General features: G+C 32.9%; 1 protein-coding gene across 1 annotated transcript in view; it reads left to right on the top strand.

Moving 5' to 3' along the window:
- The window catches only part of HIBADH (3-hydroxyisobutyrate dehydrogenase), a 105,675-nt gene that overhangs the window by 28,020 nt on the left and 51,645 nt on the right, over positions 1-26,010 (top strand). The gene's annotated exons all lie outside the window — the stretch shown is intronic.

The following is a 26,010-nucleotide window of genomic DNA, read 5'->3' as shown; positions in this document are numbered from 1 at the left end:
CCCAGCTAGCCTTAAAACTTTCAATTCTTCTGCCCTAGCCTCTTAAATTGCTGGGATTACAGGTGTACACCATTGTACCTGGATAGAAATTTTAACTTTTAAGAACTAATTCAAGAATTAGCTTGAGTGATTCTTTAACTGTTGAAGAAAGTGAAGAAGTGGTAAAAAGAAAAAAAAAAAAATCATCTCAAAGGAAAATAGGCCCAGATGGTTTTACAGATGAGTGTTACCAAATTTTCAAGAACAGATGACCTAAAATTTATATAGACTTTTTTGGACAATATAAAATGAGGAAATACATTTCAACTCACTCTACAAGACCGGTATAACTCTTGATACTTAGATAAGACAGAAATAGTAGTAGAGAGAAAAATTACATGTAGGTCTGTTTTAGTCATGATGTAGAAGCAAAAACTTAAAAAGCATATTAACAAACCACATCCAACCATGAATAAAGGAGATCAAACACTACAAACAAGTTTGGTTTAGCTTATGTGTTCATAAATGGCTTAATATTAGAAAATCTGTAAATGTAATTCATCATACAACATATTTTGATCATCTCTGTAAGAGAAGGAGACCTACTAATGAAATTCTAAAAACTTATTGTGCCAAATAATAGAAGGATCTGGGTATTTGGGAATGGCAGGATTACAGATATGATTTTCTATAATTTTCAAGTTTTTCAAAATCACTGTGTGATCAAAATTACTCTGTGCCTATTTATATACATATGTATATATGTATTTTTCATAATAGACAATAGAATAAAAGTTTTATTCTGATTGCATTAAACTTGATTGCAAGTTTTGGTGGTAATAAGTAACATATAATAATTCAAATCAGTTTCTGTTTTTTCCGTAAGGAACTTGATGTTTGTTATGAAAGTATCTTATATACCAAATGATTTTTTTCCCAAACCATTGTTGTATATAGGTGGAAGAATATAATAATTGTTAGCTTTTATTGTTATATTGAATGGGTTTAGGCACTTTGATCACAAAATACTAATAAACTTGGTGTTGGTGTGGCTTTTTATTGGATGGAATTAATAAACTGAACAATTCTTTCTTTGAATGGATCTGTAGTTAAATTTGAAAATTGATATGGTGGGGCCTGGGGTTGTAGCTCAGTGATGGAGTGCTTGACTGGCACATATAAAGTACTGGGTTCAATCCTCAGCACCACATGAAAATAAGTAAATAAAAACAAAAAAAATTATTTAAAGAAAAGAAAATTGGTATGGTACATTTGATCTTCCTGTTGACTTTTCAAATTTTAAAAAGTTTTAAAAATTGACACAACTGTTATACATATTTATGGGGTACCATCTGATGTTTTGATACGTGGGTACATTGTAGCAATGTTCAAATCAAGATAAATGTATCTTATCTCCTCAAACATTTATCATTTTTTGTGGTGAAAGCATTAAAAAATGCTTTCGCCTGACTTTTTTGAAATATGCATACATTATTATTGTATGTAGTCATCCTACTGTGCAAGGAACATCGGAACTTATTTTTCCTAAGTATAGTTTATTACCTTTTGGTCAACCTTTTGCCCTCCCTACCTCTTCCTTACTCTCCCTAGCCTCTGGTAACCATTGTACTACTCTCAACTTCTAGGAGATCAACTTTTTTAAGACTGAACATATAAGTGAGACCATGTGACATTTGTTTTTCTGCTTGACAACATACTGACCTCTAGTTCTATTCTATATTTTTGCAAATGATAGGATTTCATCCTTTTTGTGGATAAATAGTGTGCTATTTATTTACTTAATTTTTACAGACTGCATTTTGATTCACAGTACACAAATGGGGTACAGCTTTTCGTTTCTGTGGATGTACACCATGTAGATTCACACCATTCGTGTAATCATATGTGTACATAGGGTGATGATGTCTGTCTCATTCCACCATCTTTCATACCCCGGTCCCCTTCCCCCTCTCATTTCCCTCTACATATGTACCAAATTTTCTTTATCCACTCATTAGTCGATAGATCTTAGGTTGTTTCCATCTCTTGGCCATTGTGAATAGTGCTGTAGTGAACCTGGGAAGTGTGATGTCCCTTCAATAGAATGATTTATTTTCCTTTGGATATATACCCAGTAGTGGGATTGTTGAATCAGATGGTAGTTCTGTTTTAAATTTTTTGAGAAACCCCCGTGTGGTTTTCCATAATGGCTGTATGGCTGTACTAATTTATATCACCACCAATGGTGTTGTATGTAAAGATTCTCTTTTCTTCATATCATAGCCCGTACTTTTATTTGACTTTTTGATAATACTTATTCTAACTAGAATGTCTGTGATTTTGGTTTGCAGTTCCCTGATATCAAGCATTTTAAAAATATACTTGTTGGCCATTTTGTATGTCCTCTTTTGAGAAATGTCTATTTAGGTCTGTTGCCTATTTTTAAATCAGATTATCTGTTTTTGTTTTTGTTTTTTGCTATTGAGTTGTTTGACTCCTTGTCAGATGTATAGTTTGCAGATCATTTCTCCCATTCTGTAGGTTGTCTCTTTGCTCTGTTTCCTTTGCTGTGTTATCTTGTTGTTGTTTGACCCTTTGTTTCAAGAGTACAATTTGAAAATATTTTGCCCAGGCTGGCCTTAAACTCAAAGATCTTTCTACCTCGGCTTCTACCTCATGAGTAGCCTGTGAATAGCTGGAATTACAAGTGTGTGGCACCATGGCAGGCCAACTGGATTTTAAAGGGTTGTTTTAATTTTTAAATTGCAGTCATAATTGTGTGGAAACTTTGAAATTACTCTTTTGTTCTTATCAAACTATTTAAACCCTAATAACTGTGAACACATCTGAATCTGCTTTTATTGTTGATTAAAAGCTTTGTGTAGGGATTTATTGGTTGATGTATGATCATTATGAGATGAATTAGTATATAATAGCAGCTTGTTTACATTGGTCTTCTCATAGTTATTAATTTTATAGCTATGATGGGTTAGAAACAATTCCACTTTCTCAGTTAAAATAGATAAAACTTCCTGTATGTTAAATAGCCTGGTTTTAAAAACATTATATTTTAACCAAGTAAACTTGAATAAGAGGGATGTGGGAGAAGCATAGCTTAGATACCAATTGTGGACCCACAGTTTCATAGATGTTCTAAATTCATCAATCTTGAAGTGTGAGATATTTGGGATCATTTAACAAAACCTTAAAAAACATTTCTTCCTGTGTATTATCCTTTTTTCCAAGCCCAATTTTATTACTTATCTCAGGTTTTAAAAAAAACTTTTAAAGGAATATGTGTGTGTGCGCGCGTATGTGTATGTATATACATCCATATATATATATACACATATGTATACACATATACACACAGATACAGTAGTATTATAAAATTATAAAGGGACTATCGTATACTTATTGCTTTGTGGTTAGCTTTCTCATTTTTTTTTCTTTTTAAAAATTTTTATTTTTATTTTTACAGACTGCATTTTGATTCATTGTACACAAAATGGGGTACAACTTTTCATTCCTATGGTTGTACAAATCTTCTGATTCTTTAAGAGAAGTGAGAAAGCCAGGAGTCAGGACCGTGAGGGACCAGAGCACTGACATCTGGGACCAGGGAGTTATTCAATTTCTGTTCTTTGAATGTAGTAATGCTGCACCCAAGCATGTGGAAACCACAATACACTGAATAGCAGTGACTTGGAGGCATGGGGTAGGGCGCCTGCTATCTTTTCTAGTAAGAGGCATAGTTGTCTCTATTCTTTTTTTTTTTTTTTTTAAATTTATTTTTATTGTAAACAAATGGGATACATGTTGTTTCTGTTTGTACATGGAGTAACAGCATACCATTTGCATAATCATATTTACATGGGTAATGATGTTTGATTCATTCTGTTATTTTTTAGCTTTTTCATTTTAAAGTAATTTTTTTTAACCCAGATGAATTTAAAAGATTTTTGAGAAGTGAATGGTTTCCCCAATCCAGCATTTTCTTCTACTTCTGGGGAGCAAGTAAAAAGAATCATTTCTGTATCATTTTACCAGCCCATGCAGTAACAGATAGTAGATTTTCCTCACATTTCATTTCAATATTTATCAGACCCATCATAAATGACTCCTGTGTACATCATTTATTTATTTATTTATTTATTTTGATAGTCCTGGCAATCAAACCAAGGGCCTTGCATATGCTAGGTAAATGCTCTACCACTGCATTACATCCCCAGCCCTGTACATCATTCTTATTATAATACAACTCTACTTAAGTGCTCTATGACTCACAATGTAAGGAACCATTGTATACTTGTATAATTTTCACTGTATAGTAGATTTTTTTTTTATAAGGTACTTTGGCATGATTTAACCTATTTGGTGCTTCTCTTTGAAGCTGTCAGACTATACATGTCTTTATCAAAGCCCACATTTATAGCCATAAATTCCCTTCCTCTTCTGAAGTTTAAGTTTTTTTGAGTAGAGGGAGTCCTTTTGTTTTTCTTTGTTTTTATTAAATACTGACTATATATAAAAATATCAGATACATATATATATATATGGTATAAAGTGTAAGTATATGTTGAGCTAATTCATACTACCCAGTTTAAGAAATAGTCTTATATTTATTACCCTTGAAGTTATTTTTAATATACTTTTATTTCTAATTAACACATAGGAATTGTACATATTTATGGGTACAGTGTGACATTTCTTCAGTACAGGTATATGACAGATCATGACCAAACAATATGTAATGATCAGATGAGAGGGGCTGGTATGACTGTTACCTCAGACATATTGAAAGTAGTTCTTACATGCTTCCCCCAATTCTGTTTTCTCCCCAATTAGAGTGTCACTATTTTTGTGTCTCATTCTCATGCTTCTCTTTACAGTTTAGCTCCATTTAAAATCTCTTTATAGTAGTTTTACTTTCCAGGATTTGGAACATTCTAGAAATGGAATTATACGTATATTCTGTGACTTGCTTTTTAATGTTCAGTTCCTGGATTTCATCTGTGGTGTTGGTAGAGCCACTTACTCAGTGCCTTCTTGAGAATCAGAATGAGGCATCCTCTTTGCACTGAAACAGCTCACAGGTGAGCCAAAGTCACCTTTGTATTAAAAAAAAAAAGTGCTTCTTTTTCTGAGCAGATGGATCCCTGCATGAGGGTTTATAGTCTGGCAAACTGTGATTGAATTTGGCACCTACCATTAAAAAAAAAAAAAAAAAAAAAAAGGAGAAGGAGAAGGAAGATCAATGGAGTAGACAAAGGGGAGTGAAGGGAAGGATAGGGAAAAACAGGGGAATGATTCTGATCTGACATTCCTGTGTACATCTATGAATATACCACCGTCAATCTCACCATCAGGTACATCCACAAGACGCTAATTTAAACAAACAAAACCTATAAGCAAATAGCAGAAAGATCAATGGAATAGAAGGTAGGAGGAAGGAGGAGAAAGGAAAGTACCAAGGACTGAATTACAACAAATTATATTCCATGCTTCTATAATCATGTCAAAATAAATTCTAATGCCATGTATAACTAAAAAGAACTGATTTTAAAAAAATAAAGAATTTAGTCCCTACTGATATGTATGGTGGGATGTCCATGTGTAGTGAATAAATACCCTGCCTTTACATGGTTCTTATGTGTAACTCATTACTTTCAACTGCTGTATGGTATTTTTTCTAGATAAGTACACCATACTTTGATCTTTTCTTTGGTGACGAACATTTGGATTGTTTCCAATTTTTTTATTATTTGTATTTTTATACATCACGGAAGTGTGTCTGAATTTTCAGTCTTTGGTTTTTCCAGCATAATGCTTGGAACATGGTTGGTCTTAAAAAAATGTTTAAAAACTTTGGAGTTCAACTGGGAAGACAACCACATGAGATAAACAGACGGTAGTGATATTTTTGTAAGTGATGGTATTGTACCAAGATTGGAAATAGCACATAGGGATGTTTTTAAGTAGTTTTTCTCAGGATCATACTGCTGTTGAGTGGCAGAGTTGAAGACTAGTATGATTCTGCTGTTTTAGGGAGTATTATTTCCAAAGAGATTTGATTTATTCCAGGAGAAAATAAAGATTGTAAAATGGAAGAATGCCCTTTGAAGTGTAATTTTTTTCTCATTAATTGGTTAAAATAACTAATAGCTGATGTGATATACTGTTATAGTAACCACCTCTTGCATTGACTCTGGGCTTAGCCATCTGACTTGCTTTTGGCCAGTGGTATTTTTGTAAATGTTAGGCAAGGAGTGGCTTTGAAAGCACTTCGTAGGTTGACATAATGCCTTCTCTTGTTACTAAAAACTCTTCCACCTGCAGAAAAGCCTGGGCTAGCTTGCTGGAGATATGCACACTAAACCAAGCATCTGGGTGAGGCCATCTTAACCAGTAGGCTCCAGTCAAGATGTCAGATGACTGCAGCCACATTAGTGACCTCAAGCCTGATCGACTAGGCCAAGTCAAAATTGTTTACCTACAGATTGTGAAAAAGAAAAGTTACACCCACAAAGTTTTGGGGATAGGTTTTATGTAGCAGTTGATAACTGATGTAGCCAATTGAGTTGGAAAACTAGAATTCTAGTCCAAGATATGCTAATAAGCTGGAGAAATGAGCTGAGTCCAGAAAAGAGTTGTTTGCTTGCTGTGTCTCTATATTTCTGAGTACCATGGAGATCTTTGACCAAATGTTACCTAAGCATCTACCCTGAAGAGCTGGTAAGAGATACTCATATTAGAAAGATCTGAAGCATAGTTGATGAAAATTCAACAAAATTTTTTAGGTTTTCTTGTGGACTCCTGAGGTTAAATAGTTTATCAAGTGTCTCTTGTGCTCTTAGAATTGAGTTTTATTGTTAGAAAGGGCCTTATGAGTAATTTAGTTTTTACTGTTATTTAATAGATGGAGAAATTGAGGTTTAAAAAGGGTAAGTGATTTGCTCAGGGTTTGCCATCTTTTAACATATCTGGGACTAGAATTCTAGTTTTCCAGATCAGTCCAAGGCACTTCACACACTCTGCCAGATTTCCCTTCAGTCTTTTTCTATCATGGTTCCTCCCTTTTTTATAGTAATCCCTTTCTGAGAACTCATTTTCAACAATTTTATCACCTCAGTGGCTAGTCCCCTCTCTTTTTGTTAACTGGTAGGCACTGGCATGTAGTGAAAACATAGAGGGAATTGCCTTATTTTCTAACCTGAAGAAGCTTAATGTATCTGTTCTAGAGTTACTTGAGAAGAAGTGGTTGAGAAATTATTATTCTAGAATTCAAAGAAATAAGGAGAGATCAGATCATTCCTATTAACTGTTCCAGGGAGTCTTTGTTCTGCAGATAGATTGGGATAGAACCAGTTTTGGGGGTCTTTTCTGTTTGGTGTTCCCTGGCTGGTACTATTTAATCAAATGAACCTCCAGAGAAATCAAAAGAAAATGCTGTTTTGACATATACCTCCGATGTTTGAGTTTAACTGGGACAGAATCTATTCTGAGGTATAAAGACTTGGGAGTTGAACATGCTTATACCTGAAAGCAGAGGAATGAGAAGATTGTTTTATATAGCAATAATGAGACTATTTTCCCAGATGTGAAACACATATAAAAACTTAAAATATAGTATATAATATTATATAATTATGTAACATATAATAATAAAAAATAACATAATTATAATAATATTAATTTTCCATACCCTTCTTCTCTGTTCTTATTGTATTAGCATCTCTGCTATTTTAAGGACCATTGTGTTATGCTTATGATTGTTCCTGTTTCTTCTATTAGACTCTGAAGAGGGCAAACAGTTGAATTCTATCTTTATCCCCACTGGGTACTTTTAGTGGGCATTTAAAAAAGTATGGCTGATTAAATCAAGAATCTTGTATGTGTGTGGTGCTGGAGCTCAGACCAGGGCCTTTCCCATGCTGTGCAAGCATACTGTTGAACCACATCCCAGCCCCTTTTCTGTTTTTGAAATTCAAGACCAATGTTAAATATTTGAGGCCTTCCTGCAATTATTCTCCACTCTCAAAATATTAGAACAACTTAAAAAGGAAGTTCTTACATTAAAAGTTTAAAATTTGGGAAAACATACTAATAATGTGTGAGTATTTGCAAAATAATGTGATATGTAGTATTCCCAGTACTTAACAACCTGAAAGAGAACTTCTCATTAACAGTTTGGTCTCCAGCAGCATTCTAGGCACTGTAGAGAAACATTGCTTGTGCTGTCTGAGTTAGCTGTTAACCCATTAAGTTCCAGGTTTTCACTTCTGCAAATATTTCAACAATATTGACAAAGCTGTATTAAAATAAGTTGCAAATTATAACCTGGAATTTATATATGTAATTATATTATTATTATAATTACATTCTTACTATAAAATTATATACTATATTTGAGTTTTTATGTTTGTTCCACATCTGGGACCATAGGACAAAATGGTTAATACTTTTTATCTCATACTCAACTTTATGGATATTTAAAGAGAGAGTGACATCAAATTTAATTTATACAGCTAATTCTGGGACAACAAAAATTTTAAATCAGGAAATGGAAAGTCTATGCTAAAGGTCAATTGGAAACTCATAGATGATTCCCAGTAATAACCCAAGGGATCCTGTGGTATTTGGACTTAGACTTGATAGCTCTTTAGTAAATATTCTTAAAGAAGAAATGGAATTGGTTAGTTCATATCATTTTCTTACTACCTTTAGTTTCATTTTTGTTGATGCTGTTGTACTTCTGTTAATGAAGAAACTAAAAGAAGAAACTTTCAGAAAAAGAAGGTAAACTATCAAAGTCAAGGCTTACATTTCTTCAATGAATTACTTTGCACTTAAAATTATTGTTATTTATATAATTGTTACAGAATTACATACTGTTTTCTGTTTATTGACCTTTTTCTGATCTTCCTTCTTTGCTGACAGCATCTTGACCACAAGAGACATGCCTCAATCTCCATTTCATTCGATTAAAACTTCTGAGTACTTTTTCTGGGCCAACTGTGCTAGTCACTAGGGTCAGCACTTTGCCTCTTGGAACTTTTGTTTAATAGGAATACAGAGAGTAAATAAAAATAATTTCAGTGGGAAGTGCTATGAAGAAAATGAAAAAGCACTATTAGGTGAGGTGGAGAGTAATAAGAGGGCTCTTTCATAAAGTAGGTGGATGCCCTTTTTTGGGAAAATGACATTTAACCAGAGATATGAATGTGAAGGTCCAGGGGAATAGTATGTTTCAGTGGAGGGCACTGCTTTGTGCAGACTCTGGGACATGAACAAGCCAGTAGGTTTCTGGAACTTTTATTGTTATAGCACCAGGATTTAGCTGGTAGTTTTACTTGAAGGTTGTTAAAATTGAATAACCTGTACTTGACTTCCCATATGTCTCATACTCTGCCTTTGTTTAACACTTCATGGTTATAAAACTGGGCTTCATATAACTCAGCCTTTGACACTGGTCTCATAAGTATGCCCTAATCTATTTATTTTATATAAATCACATCATTATGAAATTTGTAATCCTTACTTAATGCAAATGTTTAGTTGTACCAGTTTGGATACATATACTTCTTTGTGTGGAGGAAGTGGATGTGTTGCCACAGAGTTGGTTCCAATTTGATCAGCTCTCCTCTATAACAAATGCTGGGCAGAAAGCAAATTTAAAATTATTGTTTGTGACTAATGACCAAATACCATTTGCTCCAGAGACATCATTGCAGCATTTAACTGTGCTTGAACAATTGAAGATAAATTCATTGATTACTTAATATATCTATAGGTTTGCACAGAGAATTTAAGTTGAAGTGACTCTGAAGTGGCACTTGTAGTTAGCCCCAGGCCAGCAAGCCTCATTGATTCACTAAACTGTATTGTTCCAGTTAGGAATTAATGTCAAAGTTAAATAATTGAACTTGTATGTATGTGTTTATATAGCAGCTCCCTACCAGGAAACCAAATTTTATACTCTACTTGGCTGGTTTAAGTTTTAGTAATTTGAGGTATTCTTAGAATATGGAATAGTAAGCACAAAACCTATTAAGTTTCCCTTAGAGTGTTAGACTTGCTTGCTAAATCTCAATGAAAGTTTCATATAGATTCCATTATTGTTTTTAAAATCAAGTGTGCAGTCTTTTCCTTTACTGCTCACTGAGCTGTATACCTACTGTTTTTCCACCAGATCTGTATCTAATTTATGGTAAAGGGACCGCAAAAACAAAAATTATTTCTATTTTGGCACCTATTGCTATTATAGTTAAGGGTCTGTTGGCATTTCTATTAAAATGTTTTCTTAGAGAAGTTTATAACTTGGCAGTTTTACTTGGCTTTGGGCTGAAACATTGCTATTTCTGTCCAAAAGCAAATTCTTTTATCAAATTTCATAGAACTAAATTTTCTGTGGTTTATAATGTGTTAAGGGGGGATGGACTATCATTATGGGTCTTTTTTTTTTTTTTTTTTTGATGGTCTCATGAGCTCTTTGCACAGTAATGTTACTTGTTACCTCAGTAAGAATTTATTTTTGTTGTGGAAGATGAATGAGTTCTGTAGAGCTGCAGTTACAACATGGTGCCTATAGTTAACAATACTGTATTCTATACTTAAACAATTGGTAAAAGGGTAGGTCTCATGTTCAGTGTTCTTACCACAAAACAATAGCAGCAGTAGTAGTAAGAAAGCAGGAAGATGAGGAAATTTTTGGAGGTGATAGAATATTTACTACCATGATTATGCTAATAGTTTCATGGGTATATGTATATGTCTAAACTCATCAAATTGTAGACATTTAAATATGTATGAGTTTTGGCATATCAATTAATAAAGCTGTTAAAATAATTTTTAATTGTTGTGAAATAAGTTGGCCAAATAATTTATATTCATGGGCCCCTCCCTTTCAAGAGTTGTATTGTGGGTCAGTGGTAGAATACTTGCCTAGCATGTGCAAGATCCTGAGTTCAATTCCCAGTGCACACTCATATTATTGTTATGATTTTTTTTTAAATTTTAATTAAAAATCATAAATTTACATAGGGCAATGTTGTTTGGTTATGATGTTTTTAAAGTTAACTTTTCAATTGGCATTTCCTATGTATTATAAAATTTTAAAGTACATTGTAGCATTGACATTTGTATGAAAGACTTGATTTATTCTATCTTGAAAATAAATAAAGTAATAAGGCTCTTTGGTCTTATTTAATTTTGGTATTATTTAAAGTTTTAGTAACTCAAATAGTTCAGATATCCTTTAACTTAGTGGAAAAATTCATTTCCATAGAAATGACTTAAGACTCATTGGTACTAATACACAAAATTAATTATGTTAGTTATGTTACTTAGCTATTTACATTTTCCCATAATTTTATTTATTACCCTGTATGTATTTGGTATCCTTTTTGTGGTAAATAAATTTCAAGGCTTTCTTTGAAATTATCTCTGAAGAAGATGTGCCCATAAACTCATTTTTATATTCTTTGGCATACTAAGACTCCCTTACAACAGTTGTCACAGACAAGAGCCTCTGTATAAATTGTAAATAATTTCTTAACACAGTGAAAGAAGACTGTTGACTCACTGACTTATTGCCTGAGATTTGAACAAAAATAGTTTTGTCTTCTATGAAAATTGTAGAATGGGTTTGAGAAGGTCAGTGTTTTATCACTTTACTCAGAATTTTCATTATTGTTATCATTATTCATTGTTAGTAATAGTTATTCTTTCTAACAACCTAGTTTATTTCTAAAAATTTATTCTCTCAATTTGTAATTCCTTCATGTCCAAATCTGAAGGCCTAATTTTTAACTCCATGGTCATTTGCAGTCAAGTAACCATTTTAAGGGTTGCTCTTGCCAGGTTCTGCCTTGTGGTGGAGAGACATTGTATTCGCTTTACATGGTTATGCTGGAAAGTGTATGGATAAGGCAGGGGTCCTGCCTAGAGTAATCCCAGGGTATTTTTAATGTCCTTTAATTGCCAGTCAGGATGTAAGTCAGACCAGACACAATTGGGTCTGGTCACGTAGTTTAGGACTGCCTAGCCATGTTTATATAGGGTGAAATAGAGTTAGCAAATAAATCTGAAGCTATTATTTATGTATAATTTATGTTTTTAACATCTATTGATTTCTAAGCAGTGTGAAATTAGTTCTGTTATACTTTATCTACTATATATCTTTATGTTGTTTTGCTTGTGATCCCTAGATAGCATTGGGGGTGAGGTGGGAGAAAGAGATGAAATTAAGAATTTTATAAAGGTCTTTTTACTATGATCAAAAGCAAACTGTTAAAAGACTTAGTTACAGTTTTCCAGGTGCCTGATTTTCTCAAAGTATGTTTATGTTCGATAATATTAGTGATGAGAAGTATTTGAAGTTTTAAATCCTTCTTTCTATATTTGCCATATAATTCTGTTTTGTTTTGCATTGTGTTGGGTGTTTTAGTTGTGACCACTTTAAATTTACATGCAAACTTCATAATAGATACCCCTTTTTCAGGGCCAAGATGGGTAGAGCAACAGACATGCCTTCCCCGTCCTGCTTTGAAGGGATCTTAACCACACCTGAAAGTGGAGCGTTTTTGTTTTGTATCTAGCTCAAATTACCTCCAGGGATATGGCAGATTTTTTTTTTTTTCCTCCTTTTTAGATGAGTACTAAGAATTTCAAGATTAGCACCTGTCTTTTATTATTGAGGTATAGACTGTTAGTTGTAGTTATCATAATTGTTTATCCATTGCAGCCTCTAAAAGGGCATTATTCTTAAGGAGTTTTAAAAAATGAAATTTAATATAAGGCCAGAAATAACAAGTAATTTAATCGTTAATTAATTTCATTGCTCCTAATTCTTCTTATGTGTGAAAGTAATACTTGTTCTCAAGTGGCCAACATTTTTAATGTACTTTGTCTATATATTAAAAGAGTAGAAAAACAGTCTTGGCAGACACTGAAATAGTTAATTGACTTTTCCAGCCAAGATAGGTTTGTAAAACTTTCTGAAAATTAAGAAGTGGAGGAAAAGAATTTTTCTTTGCACTAATGACATATTTTATTAACCCTTTACCTTAGGCTGTAAATTTTTTTTTTTTTTTTTTTTTTTTTTTGCAGTATTCTTTCACTAGATAAGCAGCTGGGGGAAGAAGGATAGTTTATTTTGTACAATTGTTAAATATCTTTCTGCAAACATTCAAATAGTTAAAAATTATTTTGATCTCAAATCCTGGGTAGATATAGTTTTTTTCCTAAATATGTGATAATTTTGAGAAAAAAGTAAGAGCAACCATGTAATTCTGACTTTGAGACCTATAATTTTTTAATAGCAAACTTTTAAAAATAGCATTTAGAAACATTTGATGATATCTTGTGGTCTTTAATTGGGCTGAACTTTTATATTCTTATTAGTACTCATATAAAATCAACAGGTTTTCATGATCAGGCATTTACATCTTAAATCCTGCTCTCTGCTCCATAAGGAAATAGACTGCTCAACACTGTATACTTTGAAGTTAAGTGGAAGAGTCTACATTTGATACAAAAAAGTTACCTTACATGATGTTCAAGGGCTAATAGACAAGGGAGAGCGACAGAGTGAATGATAGAGCAAGTGAGCAGGAACTTGAGCTTAAGCATGCTTGGAATGAGAGATGACTTTATCCTTTTCCATTTGAGCTGCTAGTTTGTACTGCAAACTGTAAAGTTAAACTTTTTGGAATTGTTACTGCCCCAAGTGGGAATATAAACTATATTGAACAAAATTTATTTAGCCTGTTAAAAAGTCAACATAAAACTGTAGTTAATTAGTTTATATTATTACATCACTTCTAGTAGAGATTCAAACTAGTACAGAGTAAGAAGAGCTGCATCAGGTGAGCTGACTGCTACCCATATGGGGCTTTAAGATAATGATGAGTTTAAATTTCCTCTTAGAGCTAAGTGAGAATAAAACTGGAGGCAATAAATACTCTTGGCTAAAGCCATTAAATGAAAAAGCTGGGAATTCTCCAGCTCTTGACTTAAATTGTTTGTTTATCAGCTGGCGCCTAGTCTGGAGTCAAGAGCTGGAGATTTCTATCTGTGACAGAACTTTGAAACTCTTGCAGGACACTTTCATTTCAACTTAAGGTAACTTGAGTTTATAGCTTCGGCTTTAAAGATTACTAATGATTTACTCATTTCCTTACCATTTAACCAGAGTGGACTTTTTCCCAGGAAGGGATCTGTGTTTATTTAGGGCCTTTGTCTGAGGAGGGATTAAAAGGCAGCCCACCAGCATTGTGAACTTGATGGTAATAAAAGGTCACCAAAACACACCATAAAAACATTCTTACCATGGAATTAATTATACAGTGTAATTTTACAAAGCAACTCGGTTACTCCATGCATCCCCCTCCTTAAACATTTCATCATTTAAAATTTAAAGTTTTCATACAGTTTTGGTTTACGAAAAAATATTTTGCTTATTTTATGCTATTTAAACACTGAGGATAAATTATCACGGGCATACATGCAGTTAATAGCATTAAAAAGCCTAAAATTTTAAAACAAAAATGATTTTTTTTTCAGTTATGGAATGAATAGCTTGTTTGGGAGGAAGGTGGAATAGTCAAAAGGGTTGGCTGGTATTTCACTAAACAGCTCAGTTTCTAAAAACCAAAGCCCAGTTTAAGAGTTTATCTGTGCCACCAGGTGGCATTGCATCCAAACCTGCTTGTGATAAAAGAATTTTAAAATACATTATTTTGTTTTTGAGAGAATATAATACTTCTAGATTTTGCTTTTGAAATCAACTTAAGACTGCATCTGATATCAAGGTTGATTAAATGTCTCCAAAGAATTGAAAAGATTTCTGAATTTTGCAAGTATGTGTTTTTAGTGTGTTGATATTGAAATGAAAGTAAATTAAAATGAAATATTTTTTAGGGATTGCCTTTTTTAGTAAAATAAACATTTGGTTATTATTATTGCTATTATTATTTTGCTGTACATTGCATTACTTTTTTGCTGTACTTGTCAAAACAGTAGAGAGGGGATCCTGCTAATAAAAATTCTCACAAATATTTCAAAACCCCCCAGTGCTGCAGATTACACGCCCCCACACACCCCTACACACTCTCCCAGTCCCTTGTAAAAAAGTGTCAGCAGGTTTCACTGTATGGGAATTTTTAAAAAGAGGGAGAGACCTTTGAAAGGTGCAAGTTGGTCCTTTTCACAAGGCTAACTATGAGATTCATTAGGCAGTTCATGTTCATGTCTTAAAAGCTGTTTTTGGGAAAGTAAATTCTTGAGTTTCCTGTACTGGTTTTCAGGGAGTCTTTATAGTTTTAGAATCAATCAGCTCATTTTAAAAGTGATAATGTAAAAGAAAAAAAAAGAAAAAAGCTCATTATAAATTTTATGCAAGTGAGATATTTTCATTAAAATATGTATTTATGTTCTATTTTTATGAACCCCTTAAATATAAGTTAATAAACTATACAACTATCCAGGTGCTACAATATGTTGTCAGAGTAAATAAGATTCAGTGTACATTATATTGATTTTTATTCTTTTAAAAAGTATATTCACCATACAAAGAGATGTTTAATGCTTGGCTTTGATCATTTCTCAAAAAACTTTATGAAATATTATTCATCGTATACTCTTGCCTCTTCTCTGAGGCTTCTTAATGTGCACAGCCTATTTAAGAAATGTATATGTTTTCAAAGTAAATGTTTGACCTCCCACCTTGATGGTCCCTTTTAAAAACAAAACATAAAAACCCTCTTTTTTTCCCTTATATTTGAATAACTTGATTGGAATGTGTGCTATACTAAACTAAATATATACACCCTTCAGTATTATAAGAGAGATCTTTTTTATTTTAAAAATTATGATTTCACATTTGAAAGTAATCTAGACAAAGGTACTCATGACATTTGACCCTCAATATTTTACTTTTAAACTTGATACAACAGTCTGCTTCCTAGCTTTGTTGTATGCTAATATTTCTACTTATTTAACATCAAAAAGCTGTAGTGGTTTCTCTTTATAGATTATGCCTGCGTTCTGGAATTGCCTCCTGCTGACCATGAATTGCTTCATGGCTTATTGTGTTAGAATTTCTCACCAGGGTTTTTGTGAGCTTATACAGCCAACATTTTTAGAAAAATCAAATTTGATACAGTAAACTGAATTAGCACAAATTATACTTACTATTCATAATTACAATTGAAGTAATCTTCTTGGCCTGGCAAATGCAAATCTCATGTAATGATATGCATATATATAATTGCCTACAATGACTATTTTTCTTGTTATTTCTTTAATGTTAAATGACTCTTTTTTAAAATTCCAGAAATCTACTTTTTCATTCAAAAGAAGTTATTAGAAAAAAAATCCCACTTGTTAGGGTGTATGCTATTTAGCGATGGAACTATTAGATTTTGGCTGCTTTCCTTTCAGTTGAAAATAGTATTGGTGTGAGTGGGTGTTGCCATGGGAACCTCCACATAGATATAAAAGGCAAGACTGTCTTAAGCGGAGGAGGAGGGGCAATGTTCTAAAATACTGGTGACCTAAATGATCTATTTTACATATGTGTTAGTGGGGAGAGGGTGTAGCTAAGATGAGAAAGGGAGAGAAAGTAGTGCAGAAAGTACATGTTAAGAGTTAAGACCATCTATTTATACTTTCAGAGTCTCAGATGGAGGTGTTTGAAGACTGATTCTTATTTATTTGTATCATTTACATATATTAGGGAACTATTCTTCAAATATGTTATTTTACAACTACATCTATGGAATATGTTTAACTTGATTTGACTTTAGATAAAAATGTTTAATTCAGTGAAATTTCCTGGTTCAGAAGGATTTACGTCTTTGAGGTGACTTTATTTATATATTTTATTGATGGCTATGGTTATTTAATTCTTTTTCAAATACCTGAAATTTTTAAAAAACTAAACTGGCTAGGCGACAGCTAATGTGTCTTTCATGGGAAAGTTGGGGTTCAGGTATTATAGTGTTTTTAATAGTAGCTTTTAAAATTTAAAAAATTTCAGTAATTTTTTGTTAATATTTAGGCAGGAAACAATGGCTTACTGTATCTTTACTGTGTGCGCATATATAATGGGTGGTTCCTACTTTTTTTTTTTTAAAGGGGAAAAAAAAAGCAAAAAACCGAGCATCAAATCCTTTTATATCCTTTAGGAACACATGTGCAACTCTGATAAAGGTGATTTGAGATCAACCACCTTAACTGTATGCAAAGTAAAATTTTTGTTTTTTGCATACTTAAGTTACAAAAACAAAAACAATGAAATTGTACCCAATATGAATGGGCATGGTAAAAAGCAACATCATCATCATAATCATCATTATCATCATCATCATCATCATTGAGATTTAACACATCAGATACTTATGTAAAAAAAGAAAAGACATTAAACTGACAAAAACTGTTTAAACATCTTTTTAGTCAATTTGGAGAAAAAGTAAAGCTGTTAAGTTTTTAAATTAAAAAGAATAGTTTAAATTAAAAGGGTTGAAGGGGTGCACTCAGGAGGAAAAAAAAAGAGGGGATTAAAGACAAACACTGCTTCCTGAGCCTGGCTGCATCTGATATAAACGAACCAGCCCTGGGAAGTGTATTGTTTTCAACCACAGGTAAACAATTCCGGGTATCTCTCTGGGGGTGGATGAGTGTTGGTTGGATAGGGATCCTTGAGAAGTGAACTGGCATGCAGAAAGTTCAGTTATCAATGGATTTTTCAGTGTGAAAAAACAGAAACAAGAGTAAAGAATGAGAAAGTGTGTTTGCATAGAAAATTGACCAGGTGAACCTTTGAGTGATGTGAAGTAATTCCCAAATGTTAGAAATAATTAGTTTTCAGTGATCATTTTTTTTGTTTTGTTTTGTTTTTTTTTTGAGAGACTTTGACTTTCTAGTATAAAACATTCAGCAATGAAAATACTTTTAAGGGGACTTTTGGCATATTATTCTGCTTCTGAAAAAGGAAGGATTGTAGAATTAAATTTCTTGGAAATATTGGTAACAAGAGAGATAAACAGTCATGTTTATTTAAAAAAAATTTTGACAGAATAAAAGTAAGAGCAAGATCCTGTTTTTCTGTTTTAGTTTTTCCCTGCTGCTTTCTTTCCTCCATTCTTCCTTGGAACCAAGTCTTAACAAAGTGGAAAACATTAAAATGCATACAGTCTCATCAATAAGGATGTTAAACATTTTTTTAAATTTTAATCATCTTAAGACAGTTACATAATAGAGAATTTCCTAGAAGAAATCAATTCTAATATTGATTAAGTACCTTTTGTGGGTCAGGCTGTCATACTGAGTGGTTTATGTTTTTTTAAACATTAATTCTTAAAACATCCCCATGGAATACAGATTCTTCTCATATTTTAGTAAGGAAGTTGAGTTCACTTTGGAAGAGATAAAGGACCACAATACAATGATTGGAAGAATTAGCTTGACTTAGCTCAAAGAAGACATTTTAGGTAGAGGATTTCCAAATATTATGGTAGGACCATTACTTCAAGTTTAGAATTTCTTTTGGTTGCTAGAATAAGGAAAATGCATACCACCATCCAGTGACATCCTGCCCACTCACACATGCTACTCCCAAATATGGAAAGAATTATTAGCAAACTTTAAAAGATCCAATTAGATGAATTAGCACAGTTTTATTTTTGTTTTTATGTGCTTGAATCTATTAAAGGAGAGGGACAGAGGGGCAAGAAAAGGTGGAACCAGAAGTGAAAACCAGAAATTTTAAACTTCTAAAATAACTTTCTTTGTAGGTTGTTTAGGAGTTGGAGTATTAAAAAGAGTATGTCTTATTAAGTTATATAATCATAATATGAGTTCACGTTTTCTCTTTTTCAGGTGAATGTAGATTTATAACTTTTAAAATACCAAAAATATCAGTGAGAATTTCAGTATGCATGATTGATCAGTGATATACTTTTAAAAATGTTTACAAAATTCAGCATTAAAACTTGTGAATAACAGTGTGCCAAGCTTATCAGTCAATAAGAGCAATAAAAGCAGCACAGCATTCAGTTCTAATTTGATATCACAACTATCATTTCATTTTTTACTGAAAGAACTATATAATATATTAGGGATTTTGATGATTTTCATCTTGTCAGTATTTTTAAGTACTCCCAATAAACACAATCCTTCAGTAGTAGTATTTGAAAAAAAAAAAAAATTGATTCCAGCAGCTTTTAACAGGTGATCTTTAAGAGTTGGGGGGGGGGGGGGGGGGGTTTGTGTTTTAATAGTTTTACCTTGAAGAGAATGCAGTGATACTTTCTGTATTTAATTCAGATTATATTTTTAAAAAACTCAATCCATACTTTCTATGGTGTAACCACATAATTTTCATTGAAGTGGTAAGAATTTAGTGTTTATGATGTTTTGCTTCCTCTCAATATTATATTTCTTAGTATTTCTCTGAATATTGTAGGATTGAGTATACTGAAGTGTGAAATGCTAAAGTGAATATTTTGGAAACAAACAGAACCCCACCCAACTCCTATTTTAAGTATTCTAAGAGTGAGAATTTCAAGTGTTTAAATAGCTTGATATGTCTGGTTTATGACTCATAGATTTCTAGCTCCAAAAATGATTGGCAGCAGTTTGGGAAGAGTGAGGAGGAGGCCCTAACCAATATTCTTGTTAGAAAAGATTAGCAAGAAATTTATGGGGGAAAAAACCTGTTAAACAGATATTTTGACCCTGACCCTTACTAGGATAAAATTCCAAGGGTGTAATGATTATTACTGATTATAAAATTGCCCAGAAATGAGTGATGAGAACTGGAGTTTAGATGAGTCTTATTTTTGTGTGGTTTTGCTCATTTTTTTTCTTTTTGGTCAAATTGGAAGGAACCTTTAGTAGGCCATCTGATTATGGCAGGACCAAGGTCAAGTTCAGCTTTGCCTGATTTTGGTGAGTTATCTTTTATAACCAAAGTGCTGTATGATAATGAGATTCTTTACCAGGAAAAAAATGAACAATTCTTGATCTTTTCGGTGCATCACTTTTAAGTCATGTGTTTTTTTTAATATAGAAATTGTGACTTTAAATGGTGAATCGTGATATTGCAGGAATATGCTAATGTTAACATACAGCTGTGTTTTCATGAAGGGGAGATGATGTGGGCAAACTATAGTAATGAGGGTGAAGAAAGGGAAGGAATCTGAAAGAAATTCTATTTTTGTTGGTTAAGAGCTGGAACTGTGGAATTTATGTGCATTGTCAATTATACGGGGATGAGAAGTTAAAAAAATAGGAAAAAAAAACCCTTCAGAATGGTAAAATTTTGATGTCTGAACTGAGCACCCTTTATTAATTATCTTTGCAATACAGTTAAACATGAAAATAAACTCCTCAGGAATTGTTGACACATATTTTAGTTTGTAGTGTGTGTTGTGGCTATGAGGTTACAACTTGGGAATGAGTTTTGGGATAAGGTACTGTGGGAATGAGCCTCCTGTGGCTCACCATTTACTATTTCCCATGTATTTACTGTTTCGAACTGGAGATGCACATCAGTATAGCTGTACATCTATGCTGGGCTCGTCTCCCCCAGCCCATCAAAACAGTTTTATTGTCTAAGAAGTAAGTTATCTCTGTGTTTCGCTCCCACATCCTGTGATAGCTTAAACTCTGAATTTCTTTTTCATTGACCATAAAAATGAAGGTGATATGCCTTCCTTTTACTTATGTCTGAGTTTTAAATGTTCTTGAATTTTTTATATGATGATACCCCCAAATGCACAATTGTAAACTACAAACATCTACGTATAATTTTATGTGCAAATGTTTTTTGAGAGAAAAACAAACCTTTCCTTTAAAAAATAAAACCTAAAGTCTTGAGTAATTGCTATTTAATTTTATTTCTATTATTTTGCTTTGGCTTGCTTGATTTTAATACATTTTTAAATAAAACATTTAAATATGAAAGATTCAAAGTAAAGTTTAGGATGGAAATTTTATCTATTGAATTCATTTTTTTTTCTGTTTTCTACTGAAAGTTCTTCAATAAATGTGCTTACCTTTGACCCTTCTTTTAATTAGACCCAAAAAAGACTTTTTTGGGGGGATGTATGACCCCACATCACAACTTTTATTGGTATCTGCCTTATATATGAACACCTGTCTTTGATATGGTGATTGCTTTCTGAAGGGCTTCTTACTTATTCTCTTTCAATAATGATCTAAAATGAATGGATTGGTTCAATCACTTGTCTTCTTAAGGTGTTCTGCATTTAACCTTTGTTTGAGGGAGACAAATGTTATTATGTCTAGTTTCAGTTGTACCCACTTTGCCTTGATCATGTTGGGGCTTATACTTTTTTCTTGTCAATGTTTTCTTATCAATGTACTCAATGTGTAGTTATGGAAGTGAAATAGTGACAAAGTTTCTGTGGGAAAGAAGTTCATGTTTCCTGTCTTTGTTGGTATTTGTGGATTCCTAATCTCCTAATAGTCTTGGGATGCAGATTTGTACATCACAACAACTAGGGTGGGTAGTTTTATGGTGAGGAAGAGGGGGAAAAGATAGTATTGAAGCAATTCCTGTCTAGGTCTGCAAAGTGCAGATTGCATTTCTCTTTCAGTGGTGTTAGGTTTATGGCCCTTTTTTTTGGGAAAGTGCTATTAAGTGTTTGGAGACCTTTATCTTTGTCTGTTTTGTTGCAGCAGATGGAGTTGTCCTCTGGTGGTTTTGCTAGGTATGATAAATGTTGTACTAAAACTGTGCTTGTTGGAAGTTTGATCTGCAAAGATTACTGTCTTTCAGTTTCCTGAAGAAAATGGAATCACGGTATTCAAACTATTAAACAAGCCCATCAGCAGATCAGTAATAATAATATATTTATTATTATTACTCATTGATGCTTGTGATTTTTTCCTTTTAAAACAAAGGTTTAGGAGTAAAAACCAGAAATAATCAATTTTTTCAGAAATAATGTAAACAGTAGAAATAGTTAAGCCTTTTGCTTCAGAGCTTCCAGGGAGAAATGTCTAGATAATGAAGAATTGTCCCTATTTTATAAAAGAATAATGAAAGCAAAAAAGTTATGTAATTCTCTTATGTTATAGAAAGATTATTCCAGGAACAAAATTTTCAAATCTTCTACACATATAGTGTAGCTGTCCTTTGTTTTCTAGAAAAAGATGATTTTGTACATATTTCTAACATTCTAAGAGGTATTTCCCTTTTTGCACTCTCCTTTGTTGGTTTAATTCTATTTTGACTAGTAGTATCTTAGATAATACACACTTCTAATAGCTTTTATGCAGTCTGTGGTTAATCTACATTGGTGCTGAAAGATGCTAGTCATCGCTTTGCTCCTTTATCAAAATAAATTTAATTGAATTTTCCCAACAAATAAACTTGTTACTAAAAACAGGAAAGTCTAATCAAATGATGGGGTATTCGAAGGCAGAATTTTTTTCTCTTTTGGGTGATTTGCACTGCAGATGTAGTCTGATACAAGTAAGAACAAATTTATAAACCTGAATTGAGTCTGTGGAGTAATTTGCAAGTTATTATCCTTACATTTCAGTTATTTGAATTTATAGTTCCTTACATTAATATAAGGTAATGGTGGTTCTTGAATCTGAAACTCCCTCTTCAAGCTTCTTTGTGTCATATGTTTAGCTTTTCTGTATTCCCATCTTCAATAGTTAGGAACAACATAAGGAAGGAGGGTCGTGGCAGTATCCATAGTCATAAGCTCCTCTTTTTTTACTTGTACTTAGGAAAAATGTTGACTTATATTCAAAATAGTAGTTGGGGACCTGGGGCTTAGCTCATTGATAGTGCTCCTCCTTAGCATGTGCAAGGCCCTGGGTTTAATGCCCAGCACCAAAAAAAGGAAAAACAGAATAGTAGATGGTCTCAGTGATATCTGGACTCCACTCTTTGTTTGTAGTTGTAGCACTTAAGATGTAGGATGCAGAGGAATCCGTATGGGGGATTCTGGTGGTACTGTTGGAAGGTTATTGACTCACAGCATCATGTTTTTCTTTCTACTGAGATTGCTAGGAGACTCAGAGCTTTTGGGATCCAGTAATAATCATCATTTCTCCCAGTCTTCCCTTTTCTGTATGATTTACATTTCACTTGTGTTTTTAGCTTAAAATTTTTATTTAGTTTCTATCTGCCAGACACTGGGAATATAATATGTTTCCTTCTCTTAGTACTTATAGTACTTATTTATGTCATTTTAGAAACTAACCCCAAATCCTTTTTGGAAGTAAAGGATTTAATCATAAATATGGACTCATAGCCATCAGATTTGCTTATAATTTTTCTTTAAAATTTTCTTCTCTACTTTTTATTTTTGTGGGAGGCGGGGCAGGTACTAAAGATTGAACCCAGGCATTTAACCACTGAGCCACATCCCAGCCTGTTTTATTTTTTACTTTGAGACAGGATCTCACCAAGTTGCTCAGGGCCTAAGTTGCTGGAGGCTTACTTTGAACTTTCAATCCTCCTGCCCCAGCCTCCCAAGGGAGCCATTGGGATTACAGGCATGCACTACCATGCCCGGCCTCTGTGTACTTCTATTCTTGCCTTTATTATCATTTTCTTTGCTTAATTTTCCTTTTGTTTTTAAAATGAAATGAAGACTTCCTACCTTCTTTTTCTTCTAAGCTTCTATATATTGTAAATGGAAGATCATGTTAATATTTTAAAAATACTTTATTGTGCATAAGTGTATGCATATAAAAACAAAAATGAAATTCTTTCTTACAAGTCCTTTTCCACTTAATATATCTTTTAGTATATAGATTTGCTCTATACTTTTAAAATTACTACAAAATACTCTATTAAGTGGACAGACTTCTGCTGTTACCAAGAGGCTACTCTGAATATTCTTGACCATAGGTGTTTTTGTGTATATGCAAACTTATCAGTTGGAAAAATTCTGAGAAATGAAATTGCTAGATCAAAGAGTATGTATAAGTGTTGGGGATGTAGCTCAGTGATAGAGTGCTTGCCTAGCATGCAAAAGGCCCTGGGTACAATCTCCAGTATTACAAAACAAGAAGAATTTTTAAAAATAATATGTATATTTTAAGTTTTGACAGAAACTGCCACTTTTTCATCAAAGTTTATATTTCAACCAACAGTGTAGAAGAGTAATATCTGAATGTGTTCCTCAAAATTTGTTAGAAATTTAATCCCTAGTGCAACTGTGGAAGATGGGACCTTTTGGGAGGTTTAAGTCCTAAGGATTCTGCCCTCATGAACGGATTAATGCCATTATAAAAAGACTTGACCAAAGAAGTTGGTCCCTTGATCCCTTTTTTGCCTTTCTACTTTCTGTTCTGTTGAGAACACAACATTCTTTCCCTTTGAAGGATGCCTTGTTCAAGTCACCATCTTGGAAGCACTGGACCCTTACCAGATGACAAACCTTCTACTGCCTTCATCTTGAACTTCCTGTATTCTAGAATTTTGAGAAATAAAATTTTGTTCTTTATAAATGGCTCAGTGTCAGGTAATTTGTTTTAGCAGTGCAAGCTAAGAGTATTTATTCACGTTTGCCAACATTGTCTTTATACTTTAGTAGTCTGATAGGTAAAAATGGTATAATGCAGTTTTAGTTTTCTTCAAATTATGTGTTCCTTTGTGTATTCTAAGGATTTTTTATGTTTCTTTGAACATTTTAAGAATGTTTTAAAACTTCTTAATGCTTATTGTTTTTTAAATAATGATCGTTGTTTCTGTTCTTTGGACATACTTTCATTAGATTCATTCATTCAGCAGCTATTTGTTCATTACTTACAGCATGCCAAGTGTTCTGCTAGGTATTGATTTTTTCTAACTGATATGCTTGCTCATTCATTCTTTTATTCAGCGAATAATGAACATCTACCATGTACTCAGTATCATTCTAGGCCTGGGAATACAGCAATGAGAACACACACACACACACACACACACACACACACACTTGCTGTTATGGAAGTTATATTTTAATGAGTGTGAGTGTGTGTGGGAAAATAGAAATGTTGAAAATATTTTCTGCCAGTTTGTCCTTTTTTAATCCAATTTTTATGGTACTTTTTGAAATGCAGAAGTTTTGTATCATTATATGATTAGAATCTATTAGTTTTATCCTTTATGGCTTCAAAGTTTTATGTTCTATTTAGAAAGGAGGATTTACCCTATTCAAGTTTGTGAAATTAAAAAAAATTACATATGATTTCTTTTTTTAAAAAATATTTTTTTAGATGTTGATAGGCCTTTATTTTATTCATTTATTTATATGTGGTGCTAACAATTGAACCTAGTGCCTCACACATGCTAGGCAAGCGCTCTACCACTGAGCCACAACTCCTATACATGATTTCTTTTAGTTATTTTATGACTTCATTTTTAACAATTTAAATCTTTAATCCATATGCAGTTTATTTTGGTGGGAGGATCGATGGTAGACCTCTAGAGTACATTTTCTTTTTAAAATCTATTTAATGAAAAATATCTTATCCTTCCCCATTAATTTCAAATACCCCATTATTTTAATGCTCTCAATTCCTATAAGTATTGGGGTTTATTCCTGAGTTCTCTATACCATTCTGTTGATGTCTCATGGTTGATTCTTTCATGAATAGGACCTTTTTACTTTCTGTTGCTTTATTATTTGGAAGGGTAGTCTTCTCACACTGCCCCACCCCAAGAATTTCTCCCAAATTTCCAGACTACTTTTTCTGGTTATTGTTCTATAGAAACATAAGTTATTTTTATCATGTTTTCCCCTAAATATTCTGTTAATATTTGCACTGGGATTACACTGAAGTTGTAAATTAACTTATGAGAAGTTGGTGTATTTACAAAACTGTGTCTTTGAGTAGGAAAGAGGATAGATGGGACTATCAAGGCCCTTTTAGTCATGCTACCCATTTTGTTCTTTATGCTAAGAACAATGAGATGCCATTGAAAGTTTTAAGCAGAAAGGCAGCATGATCACATTAGGATTTCTAAAAGATGGTAGTAGCCATAGTGTG

This window comes from Sciurus vulgaris (genome assembly GCF_902686455.1).
Source record: "Sciurus vulgaris genome assembly, chromosome: 8".
NCBI lineage: Eukaryota > Metazoa > Chordata > Mammalia > Rodentia > Sciuridae > Sciurus > Sciurus vulgaris.
The sequence above is the reverse complement of the archived record's forward strand: the minus strand, read 5'-3'. Positions and strand labels throughout refer to the sequence as shown.